At 32.6% G+C, this 16,735-nt stretch overlaps 1 pseudogene; it reads left to right on the top strand.

Annotated features, from left to right (window-relative positions):
- Positions 1–1,929: 1,929 nt before the first annotated feature.
- LOC138376135 (large ribosomal subunit protein eL21-like) lies at positions 1,930–2,412 on the top strand (annotated as a pseudogene).
- The last annotated feature ends 14,323 nt before the right edge of the window (positions 2,413–16,735 follow it).

Below are 16,735 nucleotides of genomic sequence, written 5' to 3'. Positions count from 1 at the left end.
ATCTAGGTTAAAAATGTAATACAATATAATTTTAAATTAAATGAGAATATAAAATATTCTCTTTTCATCATAACTAAGAGGAAATTCATTTTTGGAAAATTAATAGAAGTTTCATTTGAATATTCAGAATGATTATAAAGCAGTGCTATTAAAAAGAGACAGATTTCATATACTAGAATAGAGGGCTGGCCTTTTCTCACATGGGTTTCATGGTCTTAGTTCTTCCTTCAGTGAAACAGTGGACTATAGGAAAAGAAAAGAAAATTGTGCATACTCCAGGCAAAATAACTTATTTCTATTTAACTATAGAAATTCAATAATTTTTGTTTTATTTTGTACATTTTCTAAAAATTTCAATCAGAAGTGCTATTCTGCCCTCCTACAATTAAGATTTTGTGTTTCAGAATTCCGTTTAGGAATTTTGCTCATGTCATTGACTCTTCAAAGACTGTCTACAATAGGAATTTTTAAAATAATTTTGTTGAGTTTTCACATATATAAGGTGTACAATTTGACAAGTTTAACATATGTAAACACTGTAAAACTATCAACACAATCACAGTAAAGAATATATCCAACAACCCAGAAGTTTCCTCATGCCCCTGTCAAACCTCCTCCTACTCCTTCTCCTCTCTGCTCTTCCCATTCCCTACATTCACTAATCTCCTGTCACTATAGATCAGTGTGTGATTTCTAGAATTATGTATTTATGGTATCATAGAGCATGTACTATTACTTTTGTCTGACTTTATTCACTTAGCCTGATTATTTTGAGAATTATTCATGTTGTTGGGTACCTCAATTTTCATTTCCTTTTATTATTGAATAATATTCCACTGTATTGATATACCATAATTTATTTTTACATATTCATCTCTTAATGGACACTTTGGTTGTTGTTAGTCAAGTGCTATTACAAATAAAACTAATGTGAACATTTATGTACAAATCTTTCCGTGAACATATGCTTTTGTTTCTTTTAGGGAAATACTTAGGATGGATTGGCAGGGTTATACAATGGGCATATGTTTCGTGATTTTAAGAAACTGCCAAGCTGATTTCCAAAAACTATTGCACCATTTTATTAGCTTTAGATATTCAAATAGGTGTGTAATGGTATCTCATTATGGTTTTAATTTGCATTTCTCTAATGATGTTGATCATCTTTGCATATTCTTATTTTTTATCAGCATACTTTCTAGGGTTAAGTGACATTCAGATTTTTTATAATTGGGCCACTTAAGTATTGTGTTTTGAGAACTCTTTGTATATTCTGAATACATGTATCTTAGTAGATGTGTTATTTGAAAATAACTTCTCCCAGACTCTGGTTTGACTTTAATCCTCTTTATTGTATTGTGAGAATACAATTTACAAGTGCCCTCTCTTTTAACTGTTCCCTGAGGTACACCTAATGCACACAATGTGTTATTAATGATGCTTCCACTAAGCCATACATATTAATATAATTATGTTATAGGGAGAAGCCAAGGTATGTATAATATGCATCAGTGACCTGGCTCAATGAAAAATTGATGACTCTCAAAATTTAAGAACCTCCATATTTTTACTATTAGCACAGTTAATTGGCAGCAAAGTAAAATTGGGGAGTAATGATCCTTGATGTGAGACAGACCTTTGTGCATTGTCAGCTCTCTTAACCATGTATAACTCTGTACTTTCCTCTCATGCATAGAAGCAAAAATGGTGCCTGTTTTATGGATTGTTCAGATGATTGATAGTGCAGTCTATGAATAAGTACTCAGCACATATTAGGTGCTTCCTTATTATCAATAGCATAATGATGGTAAAATTAAAAATTTAACCCTTGACCAAACAGGCAAACACAAAGAAAGACTTTATACAAGATAATAAAGGACAGACAGTTTCTTTTCGGCCAGAGCCACCATCTTCCAGTAATTTGCCAAAATGATGAACACAAAGGGAAAAAGGAGAGGCACCCTATACATGTTCTCTAGGCCTTTTAGAAAACATGAAGTTGTTCCTTTGGCTACATACATGCAAATCTATAAGAAAGGTGATATTGTAGACATCAAGGGAATGGGTACTGTTCAAAAAGACATGCCCCACAAATGTTAACTTGGCAAAACTGGAAGAATCTACAGTGTTACCCAGCATGCTGTTGGAATTGTTTTACACAAACAAGTTAAGGACAAGATTCTTGCCAAGAGGATTAATGTGCGTATTGAGCATAGTAAACACTCTGAGAGCCGAGATAGCTTCCTGGAACCTGTGAAGGAAAACGATCAGAAAAAGAAGGAAGCCAAAAAGAAAAGTACCTGGGTTCAACTGAAGCACCTGCCTGCTCCACCCAGAGAAGTACATTTTGTGAGAACCAATGGAAAGGAGCCCGAGCTGCTGGAACCTATTACCTATGAATTCATGGTATAGTAGGGGTCTCACACTTTGTGAGAAGCAATGGAAAGGAGCCTGAGGTGCTGGGACCTGTTCCTTATGAATTCATGCCATAATAGGCATAGCACACTTTCTGAGAAGCAAAGGAAAGGACCTTGAGCTGCTGGAACCTATTCCCTATGAATTCATGGCATAAGGACAAAACTAATAAAAGCCATCGGACTCTAAAAAAAAAAAAAAAAGTCAGATGTCAATTGTTAAGTATTTTGAACAGTTAATTGTGGAGATTAGCCATGATCCAGATATACCAAATTAGGATAGCACAAAGACACTCTAACTCTCTTTCCCAAGAGAGAAGCTTGATAAATTCATAGCAGAAACAGTTACTCGGGTCCATAATGTGACTACTTGAAATCCTTCCAAGACTCCAAAAATTTTGAGATGATATATTATCTGTAATAATGTAGGTCATAAAAAACAATTCTGATAAATTTGAGAGGGATATATGAGGGACTACATAGATAAGGCTTTTAATATATTAAATATGTTGAGTCAATAACGTTCACTATTTTTTCAAAAGAATGTGGTATGAATGATCAGTTGTATTTATTGTGAGAAGAACAACTCTAAAATTTCAAAACATCAGTTTTATATGAGGAACCAAATTACTCCATAGCTAAACTTTACAGCGTTCATAGTGTCTTGACATAAAATTAGAAAAAGATTAACCATTGAGCAAAGGTCACATAATTTTTATCCCTTTGCTTATTGAATTATTTATTGATTGATTTATTAAAGTGAAAAAAAACTCATCATAGAAATATTTCCCTTTGTAATATTGTTTAGACTGAGAGAATGCACATCTCAGAGAAATGTGCCACACACTTCGATATTGTATAAACACAGCTTAAGCCCGTCTCTGGTCTTTGACGTGGGAAGGTCACTGACAAACTTAGATGATATGCACTCAACATGACTATGACCCCTTAGTGAAGAATTCCAAGATAAAAATAATATTTCCCATTATTAAGTGAATCTGGAAAAAGATATACCTGTAATGGCTTTACATAAATATACGGCAAAAGAGGAAACCTGATATATCCCTAAACACATTTGATTAAAAAGTATGATTAAAAAGTTTATAGGATTTCAAAAATATTCTAGAATCGTGAGATATGTTACTGAGCTTAACATCTAGTTTGGCAAGAAAAAGAAAAACAAAAGGACATATGAAAAATAATTTTAAAAACCCAATAAGAATAATACTATATAGTAGTGTGCTTAAATCTGTGGATGACAATATGCACTTAAGAGATACTACATGGAATTTTTGCTGGTTAGTCTGAGAATGGGAAAAACATTAGAGGAAGGCTTTGAGGCCTTATGTGCTGTATAACTTACTGAGAGGACATTCCTTTAGGCTGCACAGCTGACCTTCACAGATTTTTACAAGTTAAGAGCAGAAGAACAGAAAACAAGAGATCATGACATTGGTGGGGTGTAGCATATCACTTGGGATACCATTTGTCTTTATCCATCAAAAATATTCATTTCCCAGCATTATACAGAATACACAGTGGTTGGCCTGGCTGGCACAAGGGATCTTCCAAACTGTAATTTTTTTTTTTTGTCTTTGGTGTTTACAACCATCAAACAGAATATCTTGCGACTCATCTGGACCTAAACTTATTCTCTGTCTCTAAAAAGCTATAGTTGTAAGAACTTAATCTTAAATAAAGCGCACCTTAGCTCTTGCTTAGTTATCTATAGCTAATATGAAAACATCATGTCACACTCAAAAGGATGAGTAAGTCGAGAAAAGAAGTGGGCATATCAGGGAAAATAACGTCAGAAGAAAGGAAACAAATCCCATATTGGAAATGAGTAGTTGTTTTGACTTGCATTCATTACAAAAAATAGAGAAGGTGATTGAAAAATGCATTATTAACACTCAACAAATTCAAAAGACAACTAAAAATTAAAAGCTTTTCTCATGTCTTTTGGGTACTAGACCATCAATTATAGTTCATTCAGAGAATCTGTCTGGAAAAGATTAGGATATATTTTAGAGGGAATGCTGAGTGAAAAAAATAGGCAAATTGTAGCTTCTAACATAATGAATGATCTTAATATATGAATCTACATAATGAATGATCTTAATATATGAATCTGTAACTTTGTGAAAAAGATCAGTATACTGGGAAAAAATTTTCTACTCTTGACACCTAATTTAGCATAAAAGCAACTGAGCCTATATTATTCAGATCTAGTGATCTCCCTTCATATTACTATAGCTTCTACATTTGACCAATAGAGAACAGACTGATAGAACAGAACAGAGAACTCAGTTATAAAGCTGTCTACCTAAAATGAACCTATCTTTGACAAAACAGAAAACAACATACACTGGGGGAAAGAAGCCCTATTCAATAAACGGTGCTGGGAAAATTGAATGGCCACATGCAGAAGAATGAAACAGAACCCCTATCTCCCACCACCCACAAAAATTAATTCAATATGGATAAAAGATTTAAATCTAAAGCATGAAACCATAAAAAAATCTATATGAGTATGTAGGAAAAACTCTTCTAGATATCAGCCTAGGCAAAGAATTTATGACTAAAACCCCAAAGGCAAGTACAGCAACAAAAAAAAATAAATAAATGAGACTTGGTTAAATTAAAAGCTCCCGCACAGCAAAGCAATAATCAGCTCAACAGAGAAAATAGACAACCTACAGAATGGGAGAAAATGTTTGCAAACTATACATCCGATAAAGGGCTAATATCCAGAATCTATAAAAACCCAAGCAAATCAGCAAGGAAAAAAAACAAACAAACAAAAAAAAAAAAAAAAAAACAACCCCATTAAAGAGTGGGCAGAAGACATGAACAGAAGCTTTTCAAAACAAGATAGGCAAATGGCCTACAAACATATGAAAAAAATGCTCAATTCACTAATCACCAGGAAATTGCAAATTAAAACCACAATGAGATATCACCTTACCCCTGTTAGAATAACTTTTATTATAAAATCCCAAAACAATAGATGCTGGTGTGAATGCAAAGGGAAAGGAACACTTATACACTGTTGGTGGGACTGTAAATTAGTACAACTTCTATGGAAAACTGTGTGGAGACCCCTCAAAGAACTAAAAGTAGACCTACCATCTGATCTAGCAATCCCATTACTGGATATCTACCCAAAGGAAAAGAAGTCTTTCCATCAAAAAGACACCTGTACTGGAATCTTCATTGCAACAACAATTCACAATTGCAAAGATGTGAAATCAACCCAGTGCCCATCAATTCATGAGTGGATTAACAACATGTGCTATATATACCACAGGGTACTCCTCAGTCACAAAAATAAATGAATTAATGTCTTTTGCAGCAATTTGAATAGAACTGGAGACCATTATCTTAAGTATCTCAAAAATGGAAAAACGAACACCACATGCACTCTCTAATAATTTGGAACTAATTGATGGGCACATGTGGGCACAGAAAGAAATAAAAATCATTGGAACTCAGAAAGGGGGTGAGGAGAGAGAGGGGGAGGGGTGAAAACTTACCTAACAGGTACAATGAGCACTACTCAGGTGTTGGGCACACTTATTGCCCTGACTAAAGCATTATAGAAGCTATCCATGTAACAAAAATATTTGTACCCCTCTTAATATTGTGAAATAAAAATAAAAACATTTTAGAAAGAGAAAAGATGGGAAATAAAAGTGTGATTTCTTCCCTTTCCAGCCTGCAACGTTTGTGAGAAGAAAAACAGGGAGGCACAAGAGCAAAATGTGCAGAAAAGCTCAGAGAGGGGATTAAGTTATATAAGTGAGGGTAATGCCAAGGACAAAGTATGGTCTCTTGCCCTCATACAACCTTGAGAATTCTGGAAGCCTCATCAAAGTAAACTTGGTAGCTTATTATTGTCAGAGAGAGGGACATTGTGAATTTTAGCTTTCTTAGCAGCCATTGGTTCTAATGAGACATAGACATCATCTTAGTTGAGAATTTAGCTAATGAGTAGACCGGAATGTTCTTTGTAGTAGGGACAGGTGACCTTGAAGAAGGCTGTAGAGTGTGCCTCATTCACCACAGCCAATGGGACTCAAAGTCAGACTTCATCACAAAGCAAAGTGTAAGTGACTACTGTGTCCTAGCCACAGTTAAAAAGCTTATAGAAATTCTGACTTCAGATGAAAAGACCCTGAGTCAAGGAATGTCTTTCAAAGAATAGAGGGGGCAGAAGGCATAGTATGTAGAGCCACACATTTTTCTTTTATATTAACATGAGGTCTTTTCAGTTAAACTATATTCAACAATTCTTCTCCCACACACTCTCCTCCTGCCACAGATCCACTCCCAGATACCACTTTAGTGAGAGAAGCAGGAAGAAGGAACAGTAGTACCAAAAGACTGAAACTTTTTTATTCAAAAGAGACTGAATACTGCACAACTGGGCTGATTAAATAATTGAATTTGCTTATTTATTTCTCTTCCCTCCCTGAGGTGTAGATTAGATTACTTACAGTTTAAATAGGAGAAATTTTACTTTCTTCTGGGTAGATCTGAGGTTTAATTTTGCCAGTAAATTAGTGTGATCCAGCCATACGAATAATGTGAACTTATGAAGAATTTTGTGACAAGGACAAAAGAGATTTTAAAGTTAAAAATCACAGAAAAAAGCAATGCAGATGAAATAATGTAAACAATAGATAGTAAAGTAGAAGACAACTTGCAAAATTTCTCAGAAATCCAAAGAAAAAGATGGAGCATAAATGAAAAAATAAAGAAAAAAGATTAAGATGGATGGAGGATTGGTCTGGAATATTCCATCTACGAGTTAGAGAAATTAAAAAAAAAGGACAGAACAGGATAGATTCAGAATGGAAAAAAAACCAAAATAATTTTAAAAGATATTTTTTCTCAATTTAAAGTTCATTTTAAAAATTAAGTTTCCAGGCAAACTTAATGAGAAATGTTACACAAGACTTCTCCTCCCTAAATTTTCAAATGTTAATGATAAAGAAATACAGAAGATTGAGAGGGAAAATCATCCAAATATAATAGAATTAGATTAGTTCCAAAACTATCTAGATTGTTAAACACTGGAATATTGGACACCTACAAATCTCATAAAAGAATAAAGTTTCAGCTTAAAATTTTTATTCCAGCAAATATGTTATTTATAAGTGCTCATAGGAGAAAGACATTTTGAAATATACAAATGCCCAGAAAATAAAATAAAAAAGCATATTTTCTAAAAAGTACACATGAAAACCAAAACAGATAATACTCAAGAATTTTTTTAAAAATTAGAAAATATGTATTAAAATGCACTGAAAATGAGAAATTTAACAATTAATATTTTATGAGTACTACTGATTTAATCTACTATTCATTAAGCATTTACTAAGTGCCATTTTGTTAAGCTCTTTAGGTAAAATATTAATAATATATTTAATCTGTATGTCATTTGTGTGAGGTCAGTACTCCTTGCTCTAATTTCTATCCCATTATCTTCGCTGATAATGTAAAGATGTTAAATTAAATTAAGTAACTTTTCCTTGAACAGGAAAACTTGTCTTGGTTAGTGTGTGTGTGTGTGTGATTTCTATAAAAAAAAATTATAAATATTACTTTAAAAAAAGTAAAATTTAATAATTAAGTTTCAATATCAGATTAAATTAACAAATACTAAGGAAGAATTGGGGTAGGTAAACATTCCTTATTCTTCATTTTGCAAAATAAACAGTAAAAATTTTCTAGATTATATACAATATAATAACCTGTATTTACAACAGTTAAAAATGGTATGGAATTTCCAAATATGAATACAGCTCCAAACAAGCAGTGAAATTATAGCTTGTTCTTCACAGATTCTTACAGTATAACTTTGCGGAGAAGGAAAAAAATTCTAAATGAGTTACTTTGTTGTGATATGATAAAAGCAGCATTTATACAGTCTCAAACCTCTTTGCTGTTCCTAAGAATACACTTCCTATAATAAATTATCAGTTGATTTCTTGACAACTACTTTTGCTAAGCAGATACATATAACATGGCCATTTTTATTATTTGGATTCAGAAGCATTTTCATTTCATTTCTCTCTTCTCATAGAAACAGGGCCCATCCCAGCAGAAACTTGCCTTGTAGCTGGAGAGACAACAGTAACACAATATAAAGTGAATGCACAGTAAAGTGCATTTATGAAGTAATGTATTGTTCAGTGCACTTAGAAGACAAGGGGTTTATAATATGTGGTTATTTATAAAGTGTACATAATACAGATAAAAAATACCATAGGTTAGCAAGGCTATATGATGTGTAGTGAAGAATTTATAAGAATCAAATTTGATATAGGTCTTATGTGATGGTCACAGAGAGAAATGCAGAAGTTATTTTATGAACAACCTAAGCCAACGCAAAGGCAATGTGGGCTAGCCAGATTTAGGGGTAGGGGATATAATACAAGAAAAAAGAGATATGAAATCAAGCAGTAATTCAGATTGACCTGAAAGTTGCACTTCAAATCAGAACATTCTGGAGTTCAAGTATCTGATATTTGATTGTCTATACCTATAACTAGCAGGTTGATGAAGGTCATATTTATTTCTGTGTTAAAAATCCAGTTATCCCTATGGCCAACTAGAAAGAAACCAAGGTCCACAATGAAGTAAAAATGATACCTGAATGAAGAAAGGCTGTTTATAAGGAAGTACTACAAAAATGGAAGAGATGGAATTTGCCAGAGTAAGCATTTTCTGCTTGGTTAATGCCCTTTGGGCTTGCATGTAAGAGTTAGTGAATGTTAAATATTCTAAAAAGCCCTGTAAGCCTGCCTTACAAGCACTGATTAAAAGAACTGAATACCAAATGTAACCAACAGATTTCCTTTTCATTTGTCTGCTAGTGAGAATACTAAGTATTTTGTTATCTCCATCACTCTCAGAAGTTCTCTTGCAATGTGACTATCTATACATATTCATCACTCTGACAGCAAAATCAAGAATAAAAATTCAGATAAGAAAACATCATGTGCATTCCTTTATCTTTTAAATTTGGGCATACATAAAAATAGATATACGAGGACAGCTTCTTAGAATGAACAGTAAAAATAACCACAGCGTATCTTCATTTTATCCTGTCAAGAGTAGAGCAATGGCACATACTGATCATTTGGATTGTGGATATTCATAATTCTTTTTTTTTCCTCCTAAAGGTCGATAAAAAAGGGCCCATCTATAAGAAATCCTAGATGTACTGGCTCACTGATTATACTTCTATTGATTACTCATTCATACCACACAGCCACTCAGGCAGTGGGAAGACTGTTCCAAGCACAGAGGTAGAAGAGCTTTAAAGTCATAGCAATTCTTGAGATGACTCTGGGTGAGCCTTCGTTGTATACTCAAAGACCTCAAAGACAAGGGAGGAGGTTCAATATTTGAGTAAATCGTTTCGCCACTACTGTACTTTTACAATCACTCTTCCCTGGATAACATCTTAGAGAAGAGGCTTTTGATTCTTTGCATTATTACTAATATATTTTCATAATTTAACTATATTATGTCAAATAATAACATTACTAAAGCAGGCAAAAATTTTCTCTGTAAAACTTTATATTGGTTGATTTGGGATTTTTTTATTATAAGTTGTCTTTCTATTTATTTTTTTATTATTCGGAGGTTTATATTACTAGAAAATATAAGCTAAATCAGTCAAGGGATTTCTTTAACCACACATATTCTCTACTTTTCTTCTAAAATTTATGTGATCATTGCTTATAAATTAATTGAAAAATATCTAAGAGTATCTAAGGGTATTTTTTAAAGAAACAAAACAATTGAACAATTGAATCTAAATGCAAATCAGTTATTTTTCATTTCACTTTCAAGGTTATTTTCTACGTTTAATTAGAATTATGCATTTAGAAGTATAATCATAACACATTCACATCCAATTTTGCCTCTTTCCAAAACCAGAGAAGAAACAGCTGAGAAATACAAAGATTGAAAATATTCCAAAATTTTCTACCCCGCTGTTGATTTTTCTGAAAGTTCTGTTGAGAAACTAAGAATAAAAACATGACTAAAATAATGAACTGCAATGCTTGTTCCTTAATGTATTTCCTAGATTAAGAAGCAACTACTTTTCCTGGCAAAACAAAAAACAAAAAACTCAGCTTCTTGCACTGAAGTTTTAATTGCAATTTGAACCCCCAGTCACTCCAATAAGACCTTTCAAAACAATGTTTCCTGTCATTCAACTTTCCTAAAAGCTTGGGCTTTGAAGATTGACATTTACTTTTCAGATCAACATTTCTGCCCTTTATGCCTGCCTTCCTTCCTTTTAGCAAGCACTCAGGCAGAAGAACATTGGCACCATGAGTCACTTCAGAGAAAAAAGAGCCACAAATAAGTGGATTTGCATATCAAAATGCTTTTTATTGTTAGAGACATATCTCCCCAAAATATACAAAGTAATAAAATAATATTTCTGCTACTAATTTATAGTCTCAGGTAATATCTAAGTTTAATTTAATATTAGTTGTTTTTTCATAACCCAAATGATTATATACTGAGAATAAAGTGTTTTTTATATATATATATATATATATATATATATATATATATATATATTTAGTGTGTATATATATATATATAGAGAGAGAGAGAGAGACTCTTTCAGTCTCTTAACCTACTCCACACCCAGATTTTAGGTTTTATCTTTTTACTAACAGTAATAAATTTATACTTCTCTATGATCTCGCTCCTGTGCCTATTGGATTTGGACAAATGTTTCTACGTGAGTAACTTTCTGTGTATCAATTGCTGCATCACAGTTGCCACATTTTGTTTTGGCAAGAAAGTCGTTGTTGGATAGCAAACAAATGAAATTAATCAAACATTTTTATTCTGCTGCTATTGATAATATACTTGAGTAAACCAGTAAATAGTAGACCTTTCCATACAAGGAGGTTTTCAATAAAATTAAAGAACAATCACAAAGTAATTGCAACATACAGATGAGAGTTATAACTTGGATCCAAAATTCATCAATCCACTCATGATTTTCTTTATAAGATGCAACTGCTAGTTAAGTTATTAAACTGTTGATGTAAGCTTTAAATGTATAGTTAAATATAAAATAAAGCATATCATACCTTTTATGTAGGTCTTCGGAGTGGAATTCAGAAACATGACAATACAAATTCCTACAAATAAAAAGAACCGATTGAGTCAAAGGGATTTTCAAATTTAAACTGGAATACCAGTTATATAATTATAACAGTTTATAATTTCTGCTATTGACATATTTTTAAATTGCCCTATGTGTTCTTACAGCTAGAAACAAATATAATGTGTGTGTGTACTATTAAAAATATATCATTTCTGATTAAATTGCGTACTAACAAAATTTTCATTTTCAAGTATTTTTAGGTCCAGATACTAGATCATTTTTGAAAGTGATTCTTCAAATTGCAGAAGGAATACAGAGAATGTAAGGCATAAAGCATACTGTGGTTAGATTTGATAAACTAGATGTTTTAATTAGAACCGGGCAATAAATATACCAGAATATATATGATGGCTACACCTGAGTAATAAAATAGTTTACAGAAAAATATCCCTTTTCTGTACATAAATTTAATATGTTCAGTCATTAAAAAATTCCAGCGTAATATACACACTGCAATCTTTTGGAGAAGATCAAAATAAAGTTTTGCATAAAATAATTGATAGATTAATAATTTGTTTAGGGATATTTTTCACATCTTGAAGAAAATACAATTTATTATACTGGCTGTGGGAAAAGATAGCTAAGATAATATTTGGGAGAAGATAACTAAGCTATCATTTAGGATAATATTAACATTATATTGTCTTTATATTTGTCAAGTTTTTCAGTAACTTTCATTTCTATCAGTAAATGAGATAAGGACATAATCCATTATATCAATTTTTTATCCATTAAATACCTAGTTCAGTACCTAGAACAAATCAGACTCCTGATAAACATAAAAACATTTTTTTAAAATGTAGTCTCAATGAAAAGAACACAGAAATATTTTCTATTCTTAATATATAGATAATATATAGAAAAGATTCTGTCTAATTCTAATCATAGCTTCAGTATAACATGTTCACTTTTTAAAAATATGAAAATGGTAAATTAAAAGGGTGGATCCAGATATATTTCTTAAGTGTCTTAACATAAAAGTAAAATAATATATGGTGAAATAAGAAGAGATGTAGACACACAATCATAGAAGAGGAAGGACATTTGGAGATCGTGGAGAATGAACTCCACATTTCTAGGCGCATAAAATGATACCCTGAAAGACAGTGTCTTGTTTAAAGTCATGCTGCATATTTATAGCTGGACTGGAATTAGAACCTATCATAAAAGGAACTATTTATTTTTTAAAAAAAATTATTACATTAAAAGAAATTCAGCTGTCTGAAATTTCTGTAAATAATTTACTTGCTGGACTTTGAATATTTATTTGTGCAAAAGAGATGAATATACAGTGAATCTAAGTTATATCCTGATACATTAAGATGATGCAAAGATCTAATGCTAAAATTGTGTGTTCTTAAGATATTTGAAACATTTAAAATTTTTATCTTAATATTTTGAAATTTGTTTATCACAAGGATATGAAAATAAATGTTTATCTGTGATTCAATGTTGCTATCCTTGTTCTTCAACTGCTACTAAGCAATTAAGAACAATGGCTTTATAAGTTTATAAATCTATCACAGGAATTGTTTTACGCCATGATTAAAGACAATTTAATATCTTTTTTTCTCTTATAACTTTTTAGAAAAGAAGTGACATGTTTCTCAAATATGTATTTAGTTAAAAATAGACAAATTAGAATATGCTTAGCAAATAGAGTTGCTTAAAATCTGCTATGTATATCTCAATAAAGTGTTTTTTCTTTAAGAAAAAGAGATTATTCAAAGCTTTCCTATAACATTTCTAAATTGTTAGTTAATATTCCTTAATTTTGCCTGCATATGTAATTAATTATAAGAAAAAAATTTAAAAATATCCAAAAAAGGTTTGCTGTGGGTTATTTTTGCTAATTATTTAAAGGTCTTCTTTATTTAACATATATTTATTTATCACTATATAGTGGGTGTATCTGGCAATTTTCTAGGCTCCTGGAACATGTCAGTAAACAAATTTATAAATCTTTTACTTTGGCACTTACAATGTAGCAATTCTCCCCCAAAAAACATACATACATGTACATGTTGTACATATTGTACAAGTCTGTACAACAAACAGAAACAAGTAAATCATATGTAATATCAGAAAGTGATAATTTTTAAGGAGGAAAAATGGTCAGGGTAGGGAAAGGGAGTTTTGAATAGGGTGGCTACAACTTGCAATATTGAATATGGTGGGCCAGGAGGAGATTTGAACAAAGTTTAAATAATCTTTGTCTATTTTACCTAAAGTTTACGATAAAGTTTCTCAGATTTTAGTTTAGGCACTAACCAAATTAGTGATAGAAGTTAAACATGTTTGCATTTCCCAAGGAAGAAAGTAATTTAACTTCATTACTTTTAAACAGAAAATATACGGGTACTTTGCATTCTGCAGATTTCTTCAGGAATGCCTTTGACCTTAAAAGCACTGCTGCCACTTTTTTTTTTTTTTTTTTTTTAACACAAACACATACATCACCAAGATAAATCCCAATTTGCTTTAACAAAGAGTGCGCCTATGGCAATGGATAAAATGGCAACAATAAGTTGCTCTGAGTGTCAGTTTCACTACTCAATGGGAGAATAATGTGGCAATTCACCTAATGTGGTTTAGTTTATGTCTCCGTCCCAACAAAGTAAAATTCCTCTCACAAAATATTTTGGTTTCAAAACAACCAAGTCAAGCTACCAAAAAGCACTTCTCTTTAACTTGTAATTAGGGAATTAGGATGGTGTTGACCACCATGTAACTTTTGGTTGCATTAGAGATTAGCTATTGAAAGACACACCATTAGATTTTGGCATCCACTAAGATAGCGGTCACCAACCTTTTTGGTGACCAGGGACCAGTTTCACAGAGGACAATTTTTCCATAGGCCAGGGTTAGGTGGGTTGTTTTGGTATGATTCAAGCATATTACATTTATTACATTTGCAGCCATTCCTCAGCACTAGCATCACTGCCTCAGCTCCACCTCAGATAATCAGGCGCTAGATTCTCATAAGGAGTGTGCAACCTAGATCCCTCCCACATGCAGTTTACAGTAGGGTTCCTGCTCCTATGAGAGAGAATCTAATGCTGTTGCTGATCTGACAGGAGGTGGAGCTCAGGTGGTGATGAGAGCAATGAGGAGTGGCTGTAAATACAGATGAAGCTTCAGTAGCTCGCCTCCTGTTGTGTGGCCCATTTCCTAACAGGCCACGGACCTATACCTGTCCATGGTTTGGAGATTAGGAACCGCAGCACTAAGATACCATTTGTGCTCTAGACCATGTGGTAACAATCACCAAGAAGATATAAAAATAGAACAAAGCAAGTGCAATAAGGTTGAAGTTTTTTTGAATTGTTTATTTGGTAAAATTTTATTACACAACCTCTTCAACCAGCATCAAGTGTCTGCAGATTTTTAATGTAGATTTTGGTGTTTACAAGAAAAAGATAATTCCTTCATCTAGTGGTAATACATATGCCAATAATTAAGAATGTAAATTAAAATATAGTATTTCCTTACTTTTCTGCAATTGACATACATATCTATTTTATGGCCACATAATCTTAGTTAGATATTTATTCCTTCTTTAAATAAATGTCATTTTTTCCCAATATCTCATCAATGTAATTTACCTGGCATCTACACAGACACTCTTATGAAGTCCTGATATGATTGATATCATAATCCATTACTTCTATGGGAAAATCTCACTTAAAATCTCCTGATAATGTTTGTTCAAATATATAGGTAACATATCTATCATCTTCTCTAATGAATCAGTTTTAGCAAGTAAGAGTGAAATATTTACAGTTATTTCTTATCAAAAATTCTAGGAATAAATTATATAAAACATATTTAGGAATTTAAGATGGAATAGAGATTAATTTCTTCGCATTTTATAATTGTGCATCTGAAGATATTCAACAAAAATATTAATAAAATTTACTAAATATTCATATTTAAGATCCAATTCAAATCTTTTTTTGTAATATAGTAGTACCCATTCTTCATAAAGCTCAAAAAAATCACAGCTGCAAATTCACCAATAATGGTTTAATGTAACAAACAAAAAAGCCTCTCATTTATATCCTAGGAAGGAATTATATTTTATATCTTGATATTGAGTGGTTGGAGTTAATCAATAAATTTCAAACCTACATTCAAACTTCATCATGTAGGGAAAGAGAAAATGCAGATGCAGATCTTGTTACTCTATCTGAAGAAGTTAATACAATGACAACGCAAACCACGAGATATGGCATTTCTGTAGTGAGGTATCAAATGCCATGTCTAGAGAAGCATAGCTCCCCCTTCACAAAAACAGTTGTAAGTTGCTCTTGATATATAAATTCATTGAATGCTTGTGCCTTGACTGCACTTTCTTTTCATCTATTTATTTCCATAATTGGAATACAGAGGGAAAGAGTGTGGACTTAAAAGACAGATATAGATGTGCAATTTTGTGTTTCACTTTGTGCAGTCACTGGGCTTTGTGCACTTAGGTAAGCTGTTTCATCTCTTGAGTTACAGGTTCCTCTTTCCATAATTGGGGGATTATCATTGCAAAACATAATAGAAAACCTAATCCATTTAACAAATAGTGTCTTTTATCTCTTATCCTTCAAATTATACATTGTTCTCTAGTTCTGTGGTCCCCAATCCCTGGGTGGAGGACTAGTACTGGTCCATGGCCTGTTAGGAATCAGGCCGCACAGCAGGAGGTGGAGTGGCAGGCCAGCCAGCAAAGCTTCACCTGTATTTACAGACACTCCCCATACATGCGCTTGAGCTCCGCCTCCTGTCAGATCAGCAGAGGCATTAGAGTCTCATAGGAGCATGAATCCTATTGTAAACTGTGCATGTGACGGATCTAAGTTGTGTGCACCTTATGAGAATTTGTCCAAAACCATCCCCCAGCCCTGGTCTGTGGAAAAAGCATCTTCCATGAAACCGTCTCTCGTGCCAAGATGGTTGGGGACCCCTGTTCTAGTTGGCCAGATATTTATGAGTACTTTCATTGCCCTTTCCTTACTCAAATGCAGAAAAAAGCGTCCTTCATAGAGATATTGGTGGATGGTATGAAGGAGAAGGAAGCATCAGTGTGAATAAAAAAAGAAGGGGTGCCACTGCAATA

The sequence above is a fragment of the Eulemur rufifrons genome, chromosome 28 (assembly GCF_041146395.1).
Source record: "Eulemur rufifrons isolate Redbay chromosome 28, OSU_ERuf_1, whole genome shotgun sequence".
In the NCBI taxonomy this organism is placed as follows: domain Eukaryota; kingdom Metazoa; phylum Chordata; class Mammalia; order Primates; family Lemuridae; genus Eulemur; species Eulemur rufifrons.
This window is presented reverse-complemented; position numbering and strand designations above follow the sequence as displayed.